This window comes from Ambystoma mexicanum, chromosome 4p, assembly GCF_040938575.1.
Source record: "Ambystoma mexicanum isolate Mex_15411 chromosome 4p, UKY_AmexF1_1, whole genome shotgun sequence".
Taxonomy (NCBI): Eukaryota; Metazoa; Chordata; class Amphibia; order Caudata; family Ambystomatidae; genus Ambystoma; species Ambystoma mexicanum.
Window position 1 is genome coordinate 272188354 of NC_090927.1, and position 23962 is coordinate 272212315.

Genomic DNA, 23962 nt, shown 5'->3' on the forward strand with positions numbered 1-23962 from the left:
GTCCCACACTCACCCCCCACCGTCCTCATTACCCATGGTCAAAGGATTACAGAATCAGCAGTAGCTGTGGAAAAGCAACCTGCAATTAATCAGCAACATAAGGTGAGATCCTTCCCAAGTCTTAACTGAAAAACACTGCTGAAAGAAAGCAACAGCAAGTGTTTAAGATTAAGAATGGGGGCAGGGAGCGCCAACCTTTACCTTCTTTATCCATAGGAAAAGACTTCTTGCAAGAGGCAGTAGGATACACACACATATCGAACAATTGGAAGAAGATTGTAGGGCTAACTCACCAAGGTCCTAATTTTCCAACTAACAAAGAAACATGTTAGCAACTGAAACACCTGAACAAGTAGACCAACGAACAGGCCAAATCTCTTCAGTTTAATGAATCGTAGATTTATGTGATAATGTGTCCGTAAAATAGCTGGAAACGAAAGATCTAAATAGACCCATTTGTTCCCGACTGTGAAAAATAAAATATATAAATCTGTGTGGGTGGTGGGCCGCTAACAACCACAAATAGCTATATGAATAATGTGATTTCAGGTTCTTCTAGTGGCAACACAAGTACTGAAAAATAGTTGCATGAAGCAATAGTGTAATAAGTCCAAATTGCAGATGGCAATTTGCACTATGAGAGGTTAAGAGACAAATCATCTGGTTGCTACACTACTCAAAAGTATATTTTAAAAGTAATCATTTTGTGTTTTCAGCGCTTTGTACAAGAGGGGGAGTGACCTCTGACCGGCTCATATAATCAGAGCTCACCCTCAAGTACTTTACGACAAGATAGCTGCACCTCGAGGTGGATGGGGTGCGGGATTCTCGTACTCCAACACCAATCAATAAGGACAACTCAAATGGATTGGCAAAGGGGAGTCCGTTTAATGACAAGTACAAGAAACAGGGAAACATGGAGATCAACAATGATGTGCTGGTCCGTCTCGCTTCAACTCCCAAACATCTTCATTCAAACAATAGTTATAGTAAAAATTTGTCATCATTGACATGTAACACTCAAAGGTTTGTCATGCAATTCTATTGGTTGGAAAAGGTAACTTAAGTATAGGTGTTATATCTGTATATGGTAATGGAGTGTGAGGATTGGATAACTTATCGGGTGGGCGTCTATGCCCTTCCCTCTACTCTTACTATGCAAAACGCCACTAAAGGTACGACGTCTCATTGGTTCTACTATCTATAGGACATTAGATTTTTTTGGCCCACTGTGATTGGGCTGTCTACAACCCTAAGCATAAATCTCCACTTTAATTAGCAGCATGCAGAACTGTCACCCAGATGCAGTATGTCCCAATATTCACCCTGCCTCCCTTCCATTAATAAGTACTTTAGGGCTATGTGTTAATAAATTGGCTGAGGCTGGCCTCGAAACTGTAGCTTCTTGTCAGGAAAAGTTATGGTATCTCCTGCTTTGGGCGACAGACGTTGGTACACCGTGAAGCGGCCTCGTTTCCCTTCTATTTGTGCATTTAATTCTTGTTCTCGGCCGCCACCTGCCTGGGCCCCCTTATCTCGACCTTCACGGGGCAGGTTGCTCTGAAGTTTCGATTCTCCGAAGTTACTGTTCGCCTCCCTCTCTTGGTTTGACCTAGATTTCCTAAGCATGGCCTGCTCCTTGCTGAGTTTTGATTCTGCCGTCTCTCCTCGTTTTAGCTGGAATAAGAATCCTGTTCTGTTTGACCCTTAGTAACCCGAGTTAATTCTGCTTTTATATAGAGTGGATTGCACTTCTATAATGTACTTCATTGAGGTAGATATATAGTTGGCGCTTGCCGCTCTATTCTACTACTAAGCATAGCAAGCCGCACCGTTTTCTTAGCTTCTTGCGTTACACAAGCCTATGTACAGGCGTTCGCTGGTTGAATACTCTCATACTGCTTTACAGTTAAGTTTATTTATATTTCAACATCATCTCTTCTTTTGTGTCTGATGTCCTTATCTATGGCGTTTCGCCTCTGTGTGTCATCTTTTGGTTGCCGTTTGTCATCTGTCCGGGTACTTGTGATGTCATCATTAGTCTTCCAATAAAGCCTTTTGAGTTTGTTCCGGGATAATGTTTAAACAATCTTCATTTCTTATCATTTGCTGGTATGGTTGTCGCAATGGAAACCTTACTGCCACGGTGGTCTGGTTATTGGGGCTTCAATAGGTATTGCTCTTCTGATTGGCACTGGACAGGGCCCTAGTGCGGCTCTCTGCTGATTTATTTGCTCATCGTACGTCGCATATCTCGGTGTGAATGTTCTTGGTACTTAACAATGGGTGGAGTGAAAGTCATATTTGAGACCTCATCTACAGCTTTATTCCCGCTTGCTTGTCCGCAGCGTTTTCACTCCTGCTTTTTAATAACCAGAGTGTAGAATCTATATATCTCAGGTCTGAATCATCTATGTACTTTCCTTACAGGGGATGGTTTTGGAGTTTGCTTGGACAATTATTGTTGCTTGGATGCTTAGGCTCATGATCAAGAGTATAGCCGGTCATTGGCTCATGTTGCCAAAGTAGAAACAGAAGGTATACAATATACGTTCTACCTGTCTTTGCTGTCTGACTGAGGCTCTGCTTGGCCCAGTTGTAGTACTCAAATGGGGGTAGTACTTGCAAACCTTGCCTTGCTCTCCCTTGTGCTTTGTTCCACACTAAGTCATAGTAGGTAACGTACTACATGAAATATAATGTGCCCTCATGTATAAGCATACTTTTCCATTGACCTGGATACATTTTCTGCAATAAGCATTGCATAATGGGAACGAGGGACAACATTTCTAGAGTACAGTATATTCTAGGCTGAAGGAGACAGTTGGCGATGAAGGCAGATGGTGAGATTGTTGTGCTGGGGCTGCAGTTTGTGAAATACTGAAGTTGTTACCCACCCAGACTACACTTATAAACCCTGGCTTCGAGGGTACTCTCAGACGAAAGACAGCCCAGTCATGGCAAACACAGATATTCCATGCGAGCAGAACTTTACTGGAGGTGAAGCAATGGGAGAGACTGCTGCCCACAAACGTGAGGAGACAATAGCAGCGGCAGAACAGTATCTTCAAGGCCCTTACTAAGTTTACAGAAGTTAGGATGTTCCCAAACCAGGCACAAACATAGTGACAAAGCATACTGTAGCGGGTCTGAAGGAAGACAGATGAGTTTTAACCATGTTACTGATTTTATTTAAATTAAAAGGGAAAATAAAAGAACTCTACGCTATCCCTTATCTAGGCGTTTTCCCTACCTAACCAGAACTAACTTAGGTGCCGTCAGCGAGTCTCCAAGATAAGGCCTGCCCTCTGTCCAACTCTAGTTTGCTGTGTTCCTACCACAAAAAGAATGAACGTACAGGAGAAGGCCAGCCTTCTCCTGTACTCTGCATCTCAGCAATATTTACGTTAATCGTCAATCTTAAAGTAGTTCTTGGTCACTACTTTAATCAGATTATAAAGTTCCAAAAAAGGGGTTTCCAAACTTTCCCACTTGGCATTAACCCATGGCTTTTCCTTTCCAAGAGGCTTTTTCTCTCCCTCTCAGTATAGGGCATTTTTTATACTTTCTTGGTTTACTGTCCAGTTTCGCTTCTTGCTGGGCCAGTAAACACTCTTGACAAACTTCTCAGTTTGACACTTCCTCTTGGTATCAAAGTATAAAGGTTTCTTCCAACTAAGATCATCAGTAAGTTTATAATCTCCACTGTCACAAATATGTATTTGCCAGTCACAACTCTTCTTTAGGATTAGACTTTTGCGATTGGACCAGTAATGACACACTAGGTTTAGACTTCTCTTGATCACTGGAATGAGCATGATCTGTCAGTGATGTTCCTCACATCAATATTATTGGGACGAGCAGGATTCTTGTACGTGTTATCTTGGTAATCCCTTCCGAGTCTCCTACCGTCCCAGTTGCCTATTCTTCTGGGGTTTTGCGTCACCGGGCCTGTTCGCAGGAAGGGAAATACTCTTCCTCTTGTTAGGACGGCTTCTGTATTCTTTCAAGCCTTTCATTTCCTTGGCGTCCGTTCCGCAGTGCCAAGGTTGCAGCGGTCTCTGCACATTTGCCAGACGCACAGTCCACCCCTCCAGGGTCACACCACCACTCATGACTGCTTTGCTATTTAGGGAGGTTCTATCCCTCTGTTCTCTCCTGCTTCCAGCTCTGTGCTTCACTTACACACCAGCTAGTTGGTTCCCTAAGCATGCATGACTTCACAGTTTCGCTGCGGGCTCACAAGAAAGCGGTTTGCATTTACTGGGCTTCACTCTCTGCCCAATGTTCCTTCTCATTACACTTGGTTGCGCCCCCCCCCCCCAGCGGAGGGTTATAGTCATCTTTTCCTTTCTGTCAAGTTTTCTCTATCAATAAGACTTTCTTCTTCCTCACAGTATTGTCAACCCTAGACAGGCGAGTGACCAGCATCACCTCCATCACTTTTCCATCACCAGATATTTCTTCTTGCCTCTACCCCTAGGTAGGCATCAGGCTCACCTTGCTAGCCTCCCAAGGAAATGCTGCCCCCCCACCCCCTGGGGAGAAGAGACAACCGTGCAATTAGTCACAATAAGCACATGCAAGGTGACGGCAGATGAGGCACACAGAACTAGCAATGCAGGCTGCCGAGCAACCGGAAGCGTTTACCTTCAGCAGCGTCACGGAGATGATATGCTGGTTGCTTTGCAACAAGAAATGCCATCAATACAGAAGAAGAACTGAAATACGATTAGATCACATTGTGAGATGAGGCATGGTACATGCGCCATGAAATGCACACTGTAATAAATAGTGTGGCACCTGTAATACAAGAACTTTACGTAAATTGCACGACCTTGGATTGTGGCGGCAATGGCCAATATTCCTGAACCTGCCCTATTGTATTCAGCAGGGGAATCTCCTGCTAAATGGGTACATTGGAAGGAGTGTTACCTAAAGAACATATAAAGTAAACGGCTCAGACTTTGCACATGACGAAAAGATGCACTATTAAGCTATTTGGGTCATGAAGGCCATGCAATCAACCACCCATCAATCTAAGGAGTGGGTCTCAATGTATTGGATATTATCCTTCGAACAAACATTTTACTGTCAAGAAAAACAAAATTCTTGCCCGGTACTACTTTGCAAAATGAAAACAGCAGTAAAGTGAGATGATCGAGTTTGTTACTGCTTTGCATGGGCTGGGAATCAAATGACACTTTGGACATCGTCCGAAAGAGCATCTTGGGGAATCAACTGATCTGGGGAGTGGGTGATTTATCCTTAGAAAGAGCAATTAAAATACCAAAAGTTGAATATACTGAAAGCTGCATTAAGGAAATCAACACAGAGGCAACCAGGTCAATGGGAGAAAAGTCCAGAAAAGACCTGAAACTGCACGTTTTCTGGAGAAATAGAGTGGAAGCAAAGAAAACTGGATCAAAAAGATGCTTTCGGTATGGCAGCTCAGAGCATTTGCAAATGACAAGGAGTGCTTCACAGTGCACATTACTTGCAGAGACTAGAAGAAAAGGTCTGTTGCCGAGATGCTGCAAACAGTGGACTAACAGCAAGAACATTCATGAAATTACATCAGTAAGAGGATAGAATGAATTTTGTGACTCCACAAATGCAGAAGGTGAGGAGGTTTATACTGCAAGCGCTGTCAGTGCTACTCCTAAAAGAACCAAGCCCTATTCAGCTGTGAATAATTGATGGGGTTGAGGTGGATTATGTCCAATGGACAGTGGGGCAAACTACACATTCAACGTGGAGACACGAAAGCCCAAATTAAATTGTTATATACTTCAAGAGACGGTAATAGCCAATAGCAATCATAGGAAAGTTTGAACCTACGCTCCAATTCAAGGAATACAAGGCTGGTGGCCTTGTGCATGTCACAAAAAGGATGGGGTGTACTGTTGTGGGATGCACAGGCTGGTTTGGCAATCAAACTTGAACCCTCAAACCTGGATCGGGTATTGGTGAGTGGTAGAACATGGAGGGAAGATCATGGAAGGTTCCGAGGACATTGCTACTTGCCATCCAGAGGTTTTCAGAAATGATACAGGAGTTATGGGATTTATGCACCAAATAAGAAAAAAGGCGGGTGCCAAACCTATAGTATCCAAATTCAGGACAATTCCTCTAGCCCTTAAAGCAGGAATTGAACTGAAAAGATGGTTGATAATTAAGTCAACTAATGTGTCTGAATAGGTATGTGCCATAGTAGCTGTGCAATCGCCTCCGACCTCTTTGAGCTGGCAGTGTCCTCGGCCTTTTCCGAATGCAGAATAATAGCAAAAGGACCTACCCCTCCAGTTTGCCTTATTGCAGCTCCAAGGGATTTTGCTGCCACCTTGGAAGTTTGCAACTTCTCCAAACTTTCATCAGCTTTGTTCCCAAACAGATGTGTGCCGCCAAAGGGCATGTTGAGAAGTCTGGACTGGGCAAATCCTGACTTCCGCAAGCATGCAAATCTGTGGATTACCGTACTAGCCGCCATGGCTCTGCTGATGCTGTCAGAGTAGAGACCGGTCTGGAAGGATATGCACATAGCGTCTTTCCCATCCTTGACAATTTTCAAGAAACTTGTCTCGTTCCTCCCCTTTGGGGATGTGGTCAGCCGCTATTGAAATACAGTCCCTAGGGTGTGGTTAAACCTTGCCAGCATGCACATCATATTAGCAAACTTTACCGCCATACTACCAGCCGAGAAAACCTACTTGGCCATGCCATCATATTTGTCATCCCTATCTTGTGGTATTGTGGGATAAGCATTTTGTTTGCCAGAAGAGGTTGCTGCCTGTACTACCAGGCTTTCTGGAGTTGGATGTTTGACAGGTACAGAGGGTCAGAAGATGAAGCTCTGCATTTGCTGTTAGCCTCTCATTGACTGCTGGGACAACCTCTGGTGTTTCCCAGTTGGAAGATCCCCTCCTCTGAAGAGCCTTATGAAAAGGGGCAATAGGGTCTTCCTGCGGTCCTTTTATCTAGTTTTATCTAGTATGCCTGTTAAGTCATCAGGCCTGGACCAGCACATGTATTCCATAACTCTAGTCATGAGTAGTCTATATAGTTACCTTCAGCATGATCCCCTGGATTTGCCTTATCAAATTCAACTTCAGGGAAAGTGTCAATGCCACTTGCCTCATGTAAGGAGTCCTGTAGGTTTTTTTGTTCAAGACTCTTGTGACAGGAGTTCCTCTGGAACAGAAGGTCTACCATACTCTAGGCCAAACGGTCTTTCCTCGTCAAATAAGCGTTCAGCATCTTCAAATTGAGGAAAGAGTCTTAAAATACTCTGAACGAGGTGAGGAGTGTAAATCCTCTCAAAAGAAGGCGGCGCTATGGAAGTCATAATTGGAGCTGACAATGTCGAAATCGTTGATGTCGGTGGCTTTGAAAGTTTCCCCGAAGTAGTCGATGGCTTCGACACAAACCAGGTTTTCGCCAATAACGTCAAGGTAATTAACATATACGGCGTAGAGGAGGTTGACACTCGAGGCGTCGATAGTATTTCCTTCGATTTTGGTGCACTCTTCGGGCTTGCCGTATGGCCGCCTTTCGGCGTCGATGACGACTTCTTGTAGAGGCTCTCTCGATTCGAGGGAATAGATCGCTCGGGAGGAGTTTCCACAGCTGGAGTCGAGGACTCCCGGCTCCTATGCTTCCCAGATTTGTCTGGGATATCGCCTCTAGGTGTTTTTGAGGGGCGGCGGGGGGGCTTCGGGGTAAGGCTGTGCTCTCAAACACCATCATACTAATTCTGAATTCCTCCCATTGGGCAGGGGTACTGTGTTTGGAGGGATCAACAACCCTTTCGGGTGAACTGGATGAAGAAGAAGGGGGCGATCGAGGCATGGTAAAAAGACGCCCTAGAAGATGCGACCCACTTCGCGACCGGGAACGTTTATGTTTATGACGGGGAGACGAAGGTCTCGACTTGTCAGAAGACTTACGTTTGGATGGGGTAGTAGATTTTAATTGCCTACCTCTCTCCAACTTCCCTCTGCACTCCATCAATGCTTTGGCCATCATTGACATGGATGTTCTGCCCCTAAACACCACAAGCAGATCCTGTGTGGGTCTGTCATGGACATTTTAGCACCACAGGTCGCTGCATTTTTTTTTTTTTTTATCCGGACCGAGGAGTCGACGCAGCCGATGAGGCAGCTATCTCGATAAAAAAAACGGAAGACTTTTCTCAAGAAACTCGAAAGAATTCTAAGAATCACAGAACCCAGCATTGCGTTACCGAACCTGTAAAGCGCGGGAAAACGGAACTGAGAAACAGGCGCTGCACATGCTACTTATACCAGTGATGACGTCTATGTCAGGACAGAGACCTCAGAGGGACATCGACTAGACCAGGCATCAATGCACAGCGCCCTCTACTGACATTTGCCAAAGCAGCAAGCTGGATATTAGGAAAAATCCAAGATCAGGAATACGTGGGAGGACACAAACCATTCGAAAGACACTATGTAGATCTCAGAGCACTCAAAAATGTGGTAGCAGAGGGGTTTCCAAGTCAAAAGATTAGTTAGCTAATATCAGAAATCTCAGTAGCAAGTATGCTCCATTTCAGTCCTAAACTCAGCAGATCAAATAGGTCTACACAGTCTATGAAACGCACCAGGTTGAGCACACCTTTCGATCTCTTCCATTCCAAATGGATACCATTTGTTTAGTTTCATCTGTGAGCATGTTTCAGAGGGTAATGACCAAACTGGTTGGTTATATGGTTGGGGTCAAATGCTAGAAAGATGACAAAGAATTAAGACGGAAAATGAAGAAGACCATGTAATACATCTATGCTAGGTGATGAAAACATTGAATGATGCTGGTTTAACCATATCTTTGGACAAGTGAAAGTACAGAAAAAGGAAAGGAGATTATCAGGGACATGAATTGTCACAGGGTCGGGTGCATCCAAAGCTAAATACAATTGAGGCAGTGGTGAGCATGCCTCAACGAAAAAACATTGGCCCTAAGATTAGTGGAGTATTATGGCACGTTCATTAAGAATTTATCAGATAGGGGGGGCGTGGCTAGGCAGGTCATTGTCAGGATGGCTTCCCAAGAGCCTCCAACGAAGTGAAGGCAAACTGAGCATTGTGCCCCTCTCTTGGCGCCCCAAATCTTCACCATAATGGGGCTATGGTCTTCCAGAGTTCAGTGGCTGCTGCTGTGCGTTTTCTAGAGCCTTGAGGATGCCAGCAGCGCCAAAGATCGAGCTTGATGGCGATCGGCCCCCCGCAACAGCAAAATGGCGGCCCACAAGTGAGGTTGCGGGACGTGCGCTTAACACTGTTCCGGCCGGGCAAACCAGGGTCAGAGTTGCCTGCGTATGAGCTGCAGAGTGCCGCCCCCTGCATCTGCCATCCTGCGGTGAGCGAATCTGCGGCTGGGGCGGCGGGCCCTGAGGTACGATGGAATGCTGTACCAACCAACTGTGTTAAGATCGGGGGCTTCTCAACCCGACCCCCATTGACACCCCTTGTGGCTGCGACCCCGGTGTAGGCAGTGTCTTAGGTGCAGAGATTCTGCAGTGCCTCCGGCGATGGGACCACCTCGCCTGCTGGAAGAGCCGGGCCGTTGAGGCAGGGAAGGTGCATGGGACGGGGGGCGCGAGTGCTGCGGTCACCGGGGCTGATATGGATATCCTCGCAAGCAATGTTTTGGCCTTGGGGGCACGCGAACAGCGCTCCTGCCTCACACAGATCCAGCATCCTGACAAGATGTCCCTGTGAGCTGGAGAGTAGTCTGGCATTTCAGCTATTTCTGTGGCTGTATCATCTGGGGTGTCCCCATGCCTGGAACCTGCACCCATTGGACAGTCTCATCAAAGGCAATTCCTCTTGTGTCTGGCAGCCTTTAAACCAGCAGCAACCCATGCTGCTGAAGATTTGGTGCACTCTGCGTGGAGCAAGCTTTATATGGGACAGCTATGGCTTGCAGGACTTGTGGCTTCCTGGAGGTGGTTGGTGTGCTCCCTGAATGAACTGGGTGGCTGCTGGCAATTACGGGGCGGTAAGGTGGAACCTCACAGGCGGAGGCTTTGACCGGACAATCGTTAAGCTGCATCTCACCATTTGTCATCCTAAGGCTCATTGACAACAGCATCAGCTCTATCGTTCGCCACCCCAATCTGCTATACTGCCAGAGTGATCCTTGGTGTCGCTACCTCTTTAACTGGGTGACTGTGCGTGGCAAATGCCCATGGCCATTGGGAGGCTGGCGATGCCGATGCCCTCAGTGTGCTGCAGGTGGTAAGGCACCATAGCTTCACAGTGAGTGGCCCTCTGGGAGCTGGTGCTGGGGTGCGAGGACTGCAGTCTGCAATAGGGGGCAGACCCTGCCATAGAGTGTCCTCGACCGGTCCCCACTTGAATTCCCTTACCTCCGGTTTCCACGATGGCCAAACCACCTAAGACATGCAAACACCGAGATCAGCGTTGCAGACAAGGTACAGCGTGGTGAGGTAGTTACGGCCCAGGTCCATGGGGCTAATCCACTTCCAGCTATGCGCACGCAAATGTCCACCAAATCAGGTTTGCAAGTCCTGCTGCCAGAGATTCGCATGGAAATCCACAAAAGCATGGAGGAACTCCGACAAGATTTTGGCACTAGATAAGAGGGTCTTGATAGCTGAGCAGCAGGTTTCAGAAATGGAAGATGCCCTATTCGAACAGTCCTAGGAGATGGGGGAGTGCTCCAATAGATTGAAGGAGCGCTGTGATGGTCCGGAGTAGCAGCATGAGGATGGTCGACCCTGCCGAAATATAGTCGTATTTGCGGCCTCTCTGCCAGGGTGCGGGATGAAGAATACCCTGGATTCGTGGCAGACCCCTTAGATTCATCCTGAAGCTACCTGATAACTCAGCTATTGAAATAGGACACATCGCACCAGGGCTTCCAAGGCACAGGACAGCCCCCTGGATGTCCTCATAGGTCTTCTTTTTTTGGCGTGAAGGAACGCATAATGTCTGCGGCCCAACCATTCAAGCGTTTCTTTTCGCAATAGGTCAGCTTTCCCTACATCAAGAAAAGGACTCCACGACTATGACGAAGCGGAGGGCTCTCCGGCCACTGACTGAGTGGTTGCAAAGTAGGGAAGTGTCCTACAGATGGGGCTTTCCTACCGCACCACATTTCTCTTATCAGGAGCGGCGTTGGACCTATTGGTCACTAAAAGAGGCCGAGGGTTTGATGAATGTGGGGGAGGTGAGCCTGGAGTAGAGGGGTCGAGCCCGCGTCCTGGCCAAGGCGCCTTGCAGAAATGGATGAAGGTGGGCAGGGGGAGGAGGGTGAAAGGTCCAGTCAAAAAGGTTTGAGCAATCTTGCAGTGGGTTTGGGTGTGCTTGAAGTTGCGTCTATGCTGAGGCTGTTTTCACACGTGGGTGTGGCATCTTATTTTTGAGCCCAAAGGTATGCTGCAAGTGTTGGGGGGGGGGAGGTGTTGTGTGTGGGGGATGGGGAGTTATGAGCTTGGAGTCAGATTCCCCTGGATGTCCGTTTGCTCATGTTTGAGCGTGGTTAATTGGTTGGCAAGGAGGGAAATATGGGGGTGGGGTGGGTTTTGAGTTGCAAATGTTTACTGTGGGACGGGCATTGGACTACATGTCCTATGAAGGCATGCATCGAAATGCGACAGAAGTGGGCATGGTATGACTATACGAGCTGTTCCGGATAAAGTAGCAGAGCTTCCGGGGGGTAAAGGACACGATTGTGATGGGCACATGGAATGTACAAGGGTTAAACTCCCGATGAAAAAAAGAGATCTATTTAAAGTAAGCTGGGGATATGACCCTTCAATAGCATTTTTCCATGAGACGCATTTGCTCACACTGGATGAAAAACTATTGCGCACCAGGGCGTAGATAGTTCTTGGCTTCTGGTGGTGATAAGACACAGGGTGGCGATACTGATTGGTGAACAGGTCCAGATATCCAAAATGAAGATCCTACATGACCCCCCCCCCCCCAACCTCCCCAAGGGAGATGTGTGCCTGAGGCGTGAGGTGCTTGGCTTTGGGAACGCCCGTTTACCTTGGTTTCCTTGTATGCCCCCAATACTGAGCAGGATGGGTTCCTGACAAACTTTCTCCTTCATATGCTTCCCTTCACAGAGGAGCAGATACTGTTCGGGGGTGCAGGGCGACCTCAACTTGGTGCCCAACTATATTGTGGACCAAACTAGACTCCACGCATGCGTTGGCCTTTGGGTCTCTTCTCCCAAGAATTGGGGGTTGATGGAATCCTGGAGACTGTTCCATGCCGAGGGATTCATCTTTTCATTCCCAGGTTTATGGTGGTTTCTCCAGATTGGATCTCTGGCTGATTCCTAGTACATTATACCCGTGTGTCCGTGGGGTGGATATCGGCACCTGAACGCTATCAGACCATGCACCTGTGTCGATTACCACATACATTGTGGGTAGGCACGAGAGACCACAGTGCCAATTGAGGCTGTACAATCCGGTGCTGAGGAACCCAGTAGTGTGCCGTGAGGTGGGTGAGGTGCTAGCCCACTATTTTCACAAAAAGAATAATTCAGGTCCTTCCCCGGGGATTGTGTGAGATGCTATAAAGGCAGTGGTGTGTGGGGGAGGGGGCTAACCAGTAAATCTGCAGCATACTAGAGAAAGACAACTGATCCGGTGGAAAGTTGAGCGGGGTTATTGGGGCATCGAACAAAAGGAACAAGAGCATAAAACAAAGGGGTAGCAGAGGGTGGAGCGTATGAAACCTGAGGAACACAGTGCCGCTAGGAAGGCCCAGCCCAGTCAATGCTAAAAACGAAAAAATATTATATAAATGTGAACCAGGCCAATTGTATGCTGGTAGCCCAATTAAAGAAACTTCAGTCTCGAAACGCAGTGCTGGCCCTGTGGGATGGACAGGGTGTACTGCAGCGGGGGATACGGATTGTTAAGTTGGGGATATTTGAGGCCCATTTTGGGGAGGTGTTTCGAGGGCATGAGTGTCAGTCTGCAGCTCAGACAATACTTGAGGGGTGCAGACCTACAGAAGCTAATAGTGAAGTAACACAAGGCCTTGGAAGTTCAGATTGCCTGCGACCGGACTGATCCCCAAACCAGCTAAGGACCGGACACTGTGCGATTCCTTTTTGGCCCCATCACCCTTACCAATATAGACGCAAAGCTTTCTCCAAGGGCCCGGCCTGTCGCATGATGTAGATTCTCCCAAGGGTTATATATTGTAACCAGACAGGGTTTATTGTAAGTTGGCGCACCCACAACAAGGTCAGGCAGGTCCTAGATCTCCTGGAAGTGTGGTCCGCGCAGGGCCAGAGTTGAGGATCATTGGACTGGATGCTCAAAGCCTTTGACAGGGTGGGCTGGGGGTTTCTCGAACAATTGAATTCAGCCTGGGGTTTATCAAAGGGGTTATGGCCATTTATCAGAATCATCAACTTTCCTTCGCGTTAATGGGCAGCTTGTCAACCAGTCTGCCGATAATCAGGGGCAGGGTTGCCAGTTATCCCCGCTGATGTTTGCATTGAATAAGGAGCCGCTTTCCTGCCATAGTATAGCCACTGCAGGTATAGAGGATTGGAATTGGAGGAAGATTACAAGTTCTCACTCTACAAAGATGACATCCTGCTCACACTACGCAATCCTTGCGCATCATTGGCTTACTTATTAAAGGAACTAGCAGATTTTGGGCGGGTTTATGGCTATAAAATCAATTTCGACAAGTCGCATGGGCTTGATGTATCCCAGAGTCCCCGGGACAGGTCCCTGATACAGATGTCCCGGGAGCATATCCCTTATCTAGGATTTCAGAGGTTTTCCACTGTAATTTCTCACCCATGTTCAAAGAATTGTCTGATTATACAATTAGGTGTGGTCGGCAGGAGCTATCCTGGTTTGGCAGGATTCCAGCAGTAAAACAAACCATATCCATCGCTTATTATACCTCAGTCAAGCACTGCTTGTTAGGGTCCCTGATGCAGCACTTTGCACGTTGCAGGGGAAGAATCAAGTTTATATGGGGGCATAAGCAGGCAAGAACCTCTAGAAGGGTCATTACGGAGACCCACAGGGGTGAGTGGAGTACCAGCCGTATTTTGCTACAATTTAGTGGCACACGGTCACATGGGGTGACACCACGTTGAAACTGAAGTGTAGAGTAATCGAACAAGCCCACTTTGAGGTGGGGGGTGATTCATTTCCCATATGTAGAAAAGAGGTCCCAGATATCAAACAACAGCTTCCTGCTCTTAACCACCACTAGGAACACACTATTATATGGCAAGGGCACTTTGTAAATGGGGCACCGCTCTGGGGGTGGGCCCCCTAACACCAACCTGGAACAATATAGGGTTTCAATCAGGGTGCGATAATACGAGTTTGGTGGCATTGCAGTCTGGGAATTTGGTGACTGCAGAAATTACATAGGGAGGGGCATCCGCTGACCTTTCTGGAATGTAAAGAAATTTGACGTCTCCGAAACCGAGCGATTTCGCCATCTGCAACTGAGACATTGGGCTTCTCATCGGCCCACGAAGCGGGGGGCCACTATGCCACTGAATGCCCTTGAGCTGGTTGTTCGCGGGGGCTATGGGAAAAGGAGGGGGTTTCTTGTGCTGTGCCTCACGACTATTATAGGCTGTTGGATACAGGGGACCCAGTGTTGCCCTTGAAATATATGAATAAGTGGGAGGAGGATTTGGGTGGACCGATAGAAGATTAAGCATGGCTGCGAATCTGGACGAGAATGCATAAATCCTCTAGATGTGTCACGGATAGGGAATGCTCCTACAAACAGATGGTACCTCACGCCGGAAAGGCTCCACCGTATGCCACCTGATTATTCAGCAAACTGTTGTGTGGCTGCAACGTGGGAAATGGAATAATCCTCTTGTCAGGTTCGATGGCCACCCTGATTGGGCATCTTCTGTTGGCAGCTAAACTATTGCTCGCAACTGGAAAGCTGTGGAGTATCCCATAGTCCAGATGTGGTGGGTAAAAATGTGGAACATCCTGGTGGCAGACAAAATCACTGCAATGTGTGAGGGGAGGTATGGTAAGTACATGGCCATTTGGAAGCCCCTTATTTCCATTTATTTTTTAAAGGGAACATTTTATTAAATTTTAGATATTTCACAGTTTTCGGGATAATCCGGTATTCAACAAGAAACCTTTACCAAGCATAAATCAACATCAAACCCACCCTCCTACCTCCCTATCCCTCTCCAGGGGTACATTCTAGCATTAGAATAAAATATTAGCAGATTATTGAGGAAGAATATAGGCAAAAGCAGACTAGGAAACACGCTCTAAGGCATTTCGACCAAGTTGATGGCTATCAGTCAGGTTGGGCATGTCAGAGAATTGAAACCTTTTTGTATAAAGTTCTCAACTGGTGCCCAAGCTGACATGAAAAGTAAGTTAGCAGTGAGCTTTTCCATGGCAAGTGTTCCATGCTTTGTCCAACCATAAAGTTAGAGGGTGGTTCAGTTCTCCTCCAGAGATGAAGAATTGATAATTTGGCCTCCAATATTAAGTGTGCCAGCAATTTGAGTTTGGCTGTTGTACAGCGCTTCTTTAGAGGGCCATGGTGGCCCAGGAGGGGGTCTACTGAAGTCTCGACCCCTTTTAAATTTGGACCAGACTTCCAGCCAAAAACCTGTATTCCCAGAACACCAAAAGGTGTAGCAGCATGCCCTCCATCACACACCCTCTCCACACCCTCTCCAGCACATTTTTGAATGGTTAGGGTGAGTGGTGCAGATGGGAAGGGGTTTGATACCAGTCAGTATACTGTACAGTATATTTTCAGGGAAACGTGAAGCCAACACCAAAAGAGGGTCTTCACGAGATCTCTTAGGGGAAGGATGCTCTGAACTCGAGACAATCCTTTCTAGGCGGTCAATGCACCCTTCAAACTTTTCCCTGGTCCACTTAGAGGAACCAGAAGGGCAAAAGGTGGAAACATTTCACCTTCCTCTAGCTGGCGTTAAAATGTGGGACACACATTTTGGAAAGAAGCTCCTGACAGCTTTCGTAGGTTTCGCGAGTACTGGGGTGCCATGGCATGTCTTTAGACCTGTCCGCGGTTCTCCCTGTGCATTTCGACGATTTCTTAGGTGTCAGGCCAACCGCCAAAGTAATCCTTGTGACTTTCCGAATCGGCGCGAGTCAACGGGTCAGCAGTAGATTTGCCACCTACCGCAGCGCCAGAGTGCCTAGCGGTAGATTTTTCACCTGCGGAAAGGCTATGAGGCCTAGAAGTAGGTTTCGGGCCTACCGGGGCCTTAGGGGGTGCCGGATGATTGCGGTTCGGTGGCCAAGCCCGATTTAGGAGGTAGCGCCCTTAACTTTGGAGTGTCCAGTTGCAAAGACGCTGCTGCGGATGCGGGGAAGGCTGTTGATCTACCAGATCAGAGAATTCCGTCGGAATTATCAGCTGTCCTGTCGGTGCTTTCACCCGTTACAGTGGAACGGCAAAACCGGTGATGGGGTTGTGTGCTTAGTGTGTGGTTTCTGTACGCCCCTGTCGCCGGATGTTGTCCCAAAGCGAGACTTACTACAGGCCCAGAGGGGTCGGGCGTGGCAAACCTAGAAGCATCCGCCTCAAGGTTGAGGACATCCGACACGGATGTCTGTCATCATCAGTGCCCCAATCACTTTCGGCAGGTGTGGCGGTGGGGGAAGAGGATTCAGCCCGTGACATGCCGTACAGGGCACACCGCTTTACACTGCGCTCCTTAAGGGTCTTAGGCTGAAGGAGTCTGCAGGCCGCACCCCGCTTCTCGTTGTGATCTAGGGGTAGACAAGAATTACACGTACTGTGCTAGTCTTTCCACGGGTACCTGACCCTACACTTATGGCAGAACCTAAATGGTGTCCTTTCCATCGCGAAAGTTATAGACAAAGATGACCAGACCTAGAGGGCAAAGAGGAGAGACATAACGAAAGATATGGCCACCCCGACCCCACTTTCCCTACTGTGTAGGCCGGCCAGAAGGCCCGGCCACGTGGATGGCTCAGCTGCCGGTTCTTAGGCACCGAAATCCCCCACCGTAGAAGCTACCCGCAGTCTTCACCGAAGTGGTCTTGAATCGCTGTCGAAGTGACTTATGGGGACATAACTAACAAAGTGGGTACAAAGATAAACAAGGTTTCTTATCAAGAGCTCCGCTATAGGGCGACCTGTTATCTGGGCGGAAAAAAAAACAATCTGCGGGATCTCGGCATGTGAGGGATTTTGGGTACACTACACGTCACGATAGGATAGGGATAGTGCCGATGTCACCTTTCGGTCCCCGAAAGACGAGATACAATACTCTGCGGTTCGGCTAACACTGGATGTCGGACCATATGCACAGCATGCGAGTATAAGCAGATTAACAAGCATCAGAAATGTAGTCTATTCTTTAGACAGTCAGGTGGACGTGGGAGGTATATGTGTACGACCCATCCATGGGGTGCCTGATGCACCATATGTCCACTAGATTAAGCTCCTGCAACCGGTCCCTTAGAGTGCATGCGGCCGCCCCCGACAGCGGTGTAGGTCGTGTGCGTCGACCTATTGTACCCCCTCCCCGTCCATGACCATGTCCCCTGGAAGCACAAGTGCTCCTTGGCCATGCTCCATCAGTGTCTAGTATCTGCAGCATAAAGATTTCTTGGGAGGTATTCGGGGCATAGAACGCAAGAACATTTACCAATTTCCTGTATATGGTACCAACCACCATGCCAGATCTCCCATCAGCCCTCTTACTATCAGCTAGCGTGTGGAATTGGTGCGGGTAAAGCCTATTGAAGGTCCTAAATTGATCTTTAGACAAGTGTGTTTCTTGGAGAGCAACCAAGTGCACCCCCAAACGCTGAAGTTCCCCAAATAGCTGTGTTTGATTATTCGGGGTGTCAAGCCGAGTGCTCAGTGTACAGACATTAAGAACCATATTGTGCCAGTATGTTCCCATCTCCCCCGCCACCCCAATACGATATACCCATGCCCCATGTTCAGGGCGCAACCTGCATCTCCTACCCATCTGCCCGTTATCATTCCCCACTATACTAGCATTCCTCCCATCCGCCCTGCCAAGCAGATGCCCGGCTGCCTCCCCATAAACCCCCCCCCCCCCCAAAATTCCCCAACATTTCCCCCAAAAGCTTCCACTCTTCCTAATGTTTACAGTGGAAGCTACATTCTTCCCCTCTCCGGTCCACCAGTTCATTGCAAACCAGTAAAGCAATAATTTAACTGGTGGCTTTGGTGGTATCGAGAACTGGTAGCCCAGCCCTCAGTGCAACTCCCTTCTAGAATCAGCTTCCAGACATGACAGGCGGGGAGGGGCTGTCTCCCGAGACCCGTCGCATTTGGGCCCATACAGAGTGCTGGCAGTATGGAGACCAGTGTCTCTGATCATTGGTCGGCTCTCTTTCCGTGCTGGACTTTGAATCCAGATTCAGGCCTCTCGCCCTTTGAGGCATTTTCCCAGGCTGGTCTGGTTCTGGAATTTGAAGATTGAACAGGTTTGCTCCCTCTCAGTCGAGAAAATCGTGTGCACCATGTCTATACATTTGTAAGACAAAGCGGTAGGTCCACTTCTTCTCAGCTCATCAGTAATCTGTTTCAACCGCTTTCTCAGGAGCGTATTGGGAGATACATATTGAAAAACGTGTACCTCTGCATCCCCAGATTGAATCCTGTTGGCTTTTCTTTTTTTCCCCAGGACTGCCTCTTTAAGCCTGTAATCATGGAATTTCACTACCACATCCCTGGGGTGGGAGGGGGGACAATTGGGGGGGGGAGAGAGGGGGCGGGGAGCGATCTGGGATGTTCTCTTCGGGCTGATCTGTGTGCCCTGTCGATACTAAGCGTGGCCTGGGCACAGTCTGGGAGCAGTTACTGAAAAAGCTGCCCAACGCATCCTTCCACGTCGTCTCCTTCAGCTCCCACTTCCACAGCCTCCCACACCTCACTTAGATCAGCCAACAGGTCAGCCACTGGGCTCATTTTGGTTCGCTGTCACGAGCGCCCCAATTTCCTTTTGGAGTACTTGGGTGGGGTGAGTCATTTCTTTACAGAGATCTGCTATTTTAGTTAGAATCCAGGAATTCCTGAGGTCCTTCAGAGTGTCCAACAATCGAGCAATTTAGTCAGGTGTGACTAGTGGGGCGTCTGATACTGGCTGTGTCGCTGTAGCCGCATCTCCCTACATGTATGGGGTTGGTGTTATCAGCTTGCCCTCTGCTCCAGGTAGATTGCACCGGAGTGCCTTGGCAGGACTCCTGGGGCTAACGCCACTCTCCTCTCACGCAGCCCAGGGGCCAGGCACCCTCAGACCCTCCAGGCCTCGCACAGCAGCTGCCATGTCGGCCATTACTGAGTGCACTTCTTGGCCTCCGTAGTTCGTCAGGTGCGGGATGCACAGTGCCTGCAGCTCTCCCGCGATGTAGGGAGGGTGGAAGGTGCCCTATTCAGCCAAATTAGCACCACCATAAACAATTTGGGGACCAATGAGGGTTGGAGGCGCACGTCTCACCTCACTGCCATCTTGGCCACACGCCGCGAAGTCCCTTATTGACTGCGGATCACTACCCAGCAATGGTGGGTAAACCTCCACGGCTGCAACACTTGCTCTAATGAGGCTGGTCGACAGGGTGGTATTTGAGCTGATGGGCTTTAAAATACTCTGGTGGGGTAGGATGAGCTGCAGGGTGTTTGATACATGGAACATAGGTAATTTTGTACTCGGTCATGCTATTCTCTTGAAATGTGATCTTGGCATTTATGCCTGTGTCGTGTCCCACAGTATATTAAATAAAAGTTGTTTGAATAAAAAAAAAATGTAAAAAAAAAATTAAAAAAAAGGAAAATCAGATAAAACTAAGCTTGATGGACTTGACAAAAATAAAATGTTCCATTCACGTGGGATAGGGCATATGAAAGAATTTCAAGGAATCGAGAAAGACACCATCTTTTTCTTAAGGGGTTTGAGGAGTGTATATATTGCATTGTATACTGGTGCCAGTGAGGAGTCTTGTATTTTTTTTTTTTAACCAAGCATTTAGTAATTCTGGAGCATCATAACAACAATATGAACATTGTCAGCTTTAGCAGATACATCCCATTATCTTAAATGATTCACCACCTATGATACTGCAACGTTCCAATTTGGTTTTGCTCTCTTAATTCCTCATTATCTTCCTCCCTCCAGAGGTCTAATCACACGTCCCTCTCGTGACTGCCCTTTTCCCTTTCCCAGGTTACTCACGTGCCTAACACTTGTTCCCCAGTATCCATCAAGATTCTATACATGGACGAGATAAAGCCTTTATTCGTTTCACTATTATCAGCGCCATTTTAGCACGCCGTTTGCGACCTTGTTGCCCCTTCCACTATTGCCTGTGATTTAGCCCAATGTTGAGTTGCCAAAATGCATATACATCTTCTTGTAGATCAAATTCCCCATCACATTCCTCAAATGACTTAAACCTTTGACTGTCGTACAGATCACTGAGCTGCCTCAGCACTCTTGCTATGAAACTTTTTGAATTTTTCCCCTGGGGGAAGTCCAGTTTCCCAAATATCAGGGTCTTCGGGGAAGGCCACAGTGCTAACATACATCCTTTGTTTACCCCATCCCCTATCCCAGACTTCTAGTGTACTTTTTGTAATGGGTTTGCCATTAAAGCTTTTGCTCTTTCCACTTTTCTAATCCATGGTATCTTACACATATGCCCACCCACCACCACATGCTCCATCTGAATCCAGCTCTTCTCTTCTGCTCTCCTAACCCATTCTGCTACGCGTTTCAGCTGTGTGGCTTGGTAATATTTCAGAATGTTCAGGCATCCCACTTCTGCACTCTATTTGGCATGGTAGAGTACACACTTATTGATTCTCGGTTTCTTTCCTTTCCAGATATAGTTTAGAATATCCTTCTGCAGAACCCACAGTGGTACTGGGATCAGTAGCGCTATTGAACCTCACTTGAACTCCTAAACAGTTACTTTATGGAATTGTGATGGCATTTGTGCGGATGGGCCCCTAATCACCTTCATTCAAAGCAGGCCCACCACTTAGGAAACAAGTGCACGTTAGTACATAAAGCAGGTTTACTGTACAATCTGCCGGGAGCAACTATATGAGGCTGTAGAGTCAAACTACCCAGAGTCTCCCTGAACCTCACCAACACTTCAATTTGCAACAGTGTGTGTGTACACACACACACACACACACACACACACACACACACACACACACACACACACACACACACACACACACACACACACACACACACACACACACACACACACACACACACACACACACACACACACACACACACACACACACACACACACACACACACACACACACACACACACACACACACACACACACACACACACACACACACACACACACACACACACACACACACACACACACACACACACACACACACCCCCCCCCCCCCCCCCCCCCCCCCCCCCCCCCCCCCCTTTTTTTCCTGGAGTCTTCCATGGTAGGTTGCAACCTTGAAAGAAGCAGTTTTCCAAGTCACAGAGTTCACCTTGCAAAGCCCTATTTTCAGGATCTGGCCGAACTACGAGAAGCCCAGATCATACAGATCTGTACATTTTCACCATGATATGATATGGCATTTATAACGCACCTATACACAAGTGTTTCAAGGCGCGATGAGGCAAGGGGGTGGGGGGACAAAGGGAGGACAGACAACGATCCTACTAGGCCAGGTGTCATTCAGATCGCGCAAGTACATGGGAAGGGGGGAAAGGAAAAGTCCCAGGTGTCATTCAGATCGCGCAAGTACATGGGAAGGGGGGAAAGGAAAAGTGCGAGGGGGAAGTGCAGTACATGGGAAGTGGAATAAATAAAACAAATAAAACAGGCCAAGTGCAAGGAAGTGCAGACAAAGTGCTGGAAAGGGGACTGAAGGGATACAGAAAACGGTCCCCAAGTGCAGAGGTTGCCAGGGAGGCAGTGCAGGTGGGCAGTTGACAGGGCACGGGCCAGAGATCAGAATGGGTGGCCAGGTAACCAGTGCAATTTCAGTCAGGAATTCAGCAAGGGAGGGGAGGAGAGAAAGCAGAAGCAAAGAGGAAGGTTTTGAGATAGTCCAGCTTGGAGAGGACCAGGACTCTGGAGACAGTGAGCTTCTGGGGGAAGGATAGGAAAGGAAGAATACCATGTTCCACAAACTGCCCCAAACTTGTATGCATGGAAGTCTCAAGGGCTATCTGTTGATGCATGCATATTTTAAAAGTATTGTGTCCTTTTCAGTGGTTTCTTCATGACAACTCCTCTTTCTCACATGCGCATTATGAAGCTCATCACTGCCCAGCTTCTAGGCATTTCGTGGCACACCATACCCAGATTTTATTTATATTTCATCGGCGATTTTGATACATCTTGCTGCGCGTGTGCATATCAACTTAAATGCTGCCCTAGAATTGCTTTCTGTCGCTGCTGCTTAGCAGTGTCACCAACGCGGACGTGTTGCCCAGAACATACTTTGACCATTCCCCTTTTCAGGTTACTCTACAACTTGACGGGATCCCTAAGCCCCGTACCAAGTGGCGTTTGAAATCACAATCCTTGTTAGATGTTGCTTTTGAAACTAATCTCAGGGAGCATGTTAAGTTAAATGTAAGGGGCATGTCTACATGGCCACAAACTAAGACGTGATCTCTACGTGCTCCTGCATCGATCCAGATTAAAAAAACACACACACACACCCAGCGTCTGCAGAGAGCTGCAGTCCTGTGAATATGAGAGGCATGGAGCCGGTGAGAACCATGCACGGAGCGTTGAATTATGAGCCGGAGAAGTTAAGAGATCTAAACGGCGAAGGATACAAAATGGCACCCAGATAAGAACCAAGAGAAGAGCCTCTGAACAGCTGCACCAAGATATTGTGGTGCTGCGCCGCTTGCCAGCAAAAGCGGACTCCGCTCATTAAATAGGGACCGGAATGCAAGCAAGCAGCAGCAGCAGCGGCAGTGTTTACAGCTGATGCGCTCCAGAAGTCTGGCAGAGACGCGGTGGACAGCTGATTGAGTGAAACAAAGTATCGCCACGAAAGGAATAGCTGGAGTATTCAGACTCGAGCGCATGAAGCTGATCAGCTCGGAGACAAAGCAGCAGTAGACACACGTGGACGGATTCAGAGGCATGCAAAGCAAGTCAAGCACAACAGCAAGTATAATACATAACTTCCACGCTGAAGAAACTATCCGCATGGGCTATGGGATCTCATGGGAGCGAAGAAAGCAGGTTGTAGATATAACGTCAGTAGGCACAATATGAGCTGGAGTCTGTCTGGGAGAGTTTGGACAACGGCAGAGGTGCACAGCGGACCCCAGCAGTGATATAGATTAAAGGCACACCCTCAGTGCTGCATCCAAATGCGTAAAAAGCGAACACTGGAAACAATGTAGCCCAACTCACACACAAACAGTACATCTAAGAGGCCACTGAATTACTGTGACAAAAACAGTCTGGCAAGGCCTGGTAGAGTGCGACAGTGGGAAGTGCGAGAAATAATAAGGTTGCCGGACATGTGCACAGGCGACCGGAATGGCAGCAGGACAGCAACCAGGCTGTTTCAATCTACAAACTGAAAGCGAGCCTGCCAAGGGACAGTGGACATTATTGAAGGCGAGGAACATATGCCCGCAGGTACAGCACAACACTAAACCGCCACCTGTACAGCCCCCAACGGAGAGGAGGACTCACAAAGGTTATGGGCAGGAGTGAATAAAATCTTCGGGGCACTAATGCTACCTGAGGGGCTGGCGGACTGCGTGGCACCAACAAGGATAATGAGTCACACCAATGAAGGTGCACAACCTAGCGCATAAAGCCTAACACTAGCCCTGCCGGAAGTGGCCCAGCCCAGATCCAGCAGGAGCAGACATCAAGCGGTCCAGAAGCGCAAAGAGCGTCGGATTTACACGGAC

The 23962-nt window shown here is 48.0% G+C and overlaps 1 protein-coding gene across 3 annotated transcripts in view; it reads right to left on the minus strand.

Annotated features, from left to right (window-relative positions):
• The window catches only part of ENPP5 (ectonucleotide pyrophosphatase/phosphodiesterase family member 5), a 370444-nt gene that overhangs the window by 214018 nt on the left and 132464 nt on the right, over positions 1-23962 (minus strand). The gene's annotated exons all lie outside the window — the stretch shown is intronic.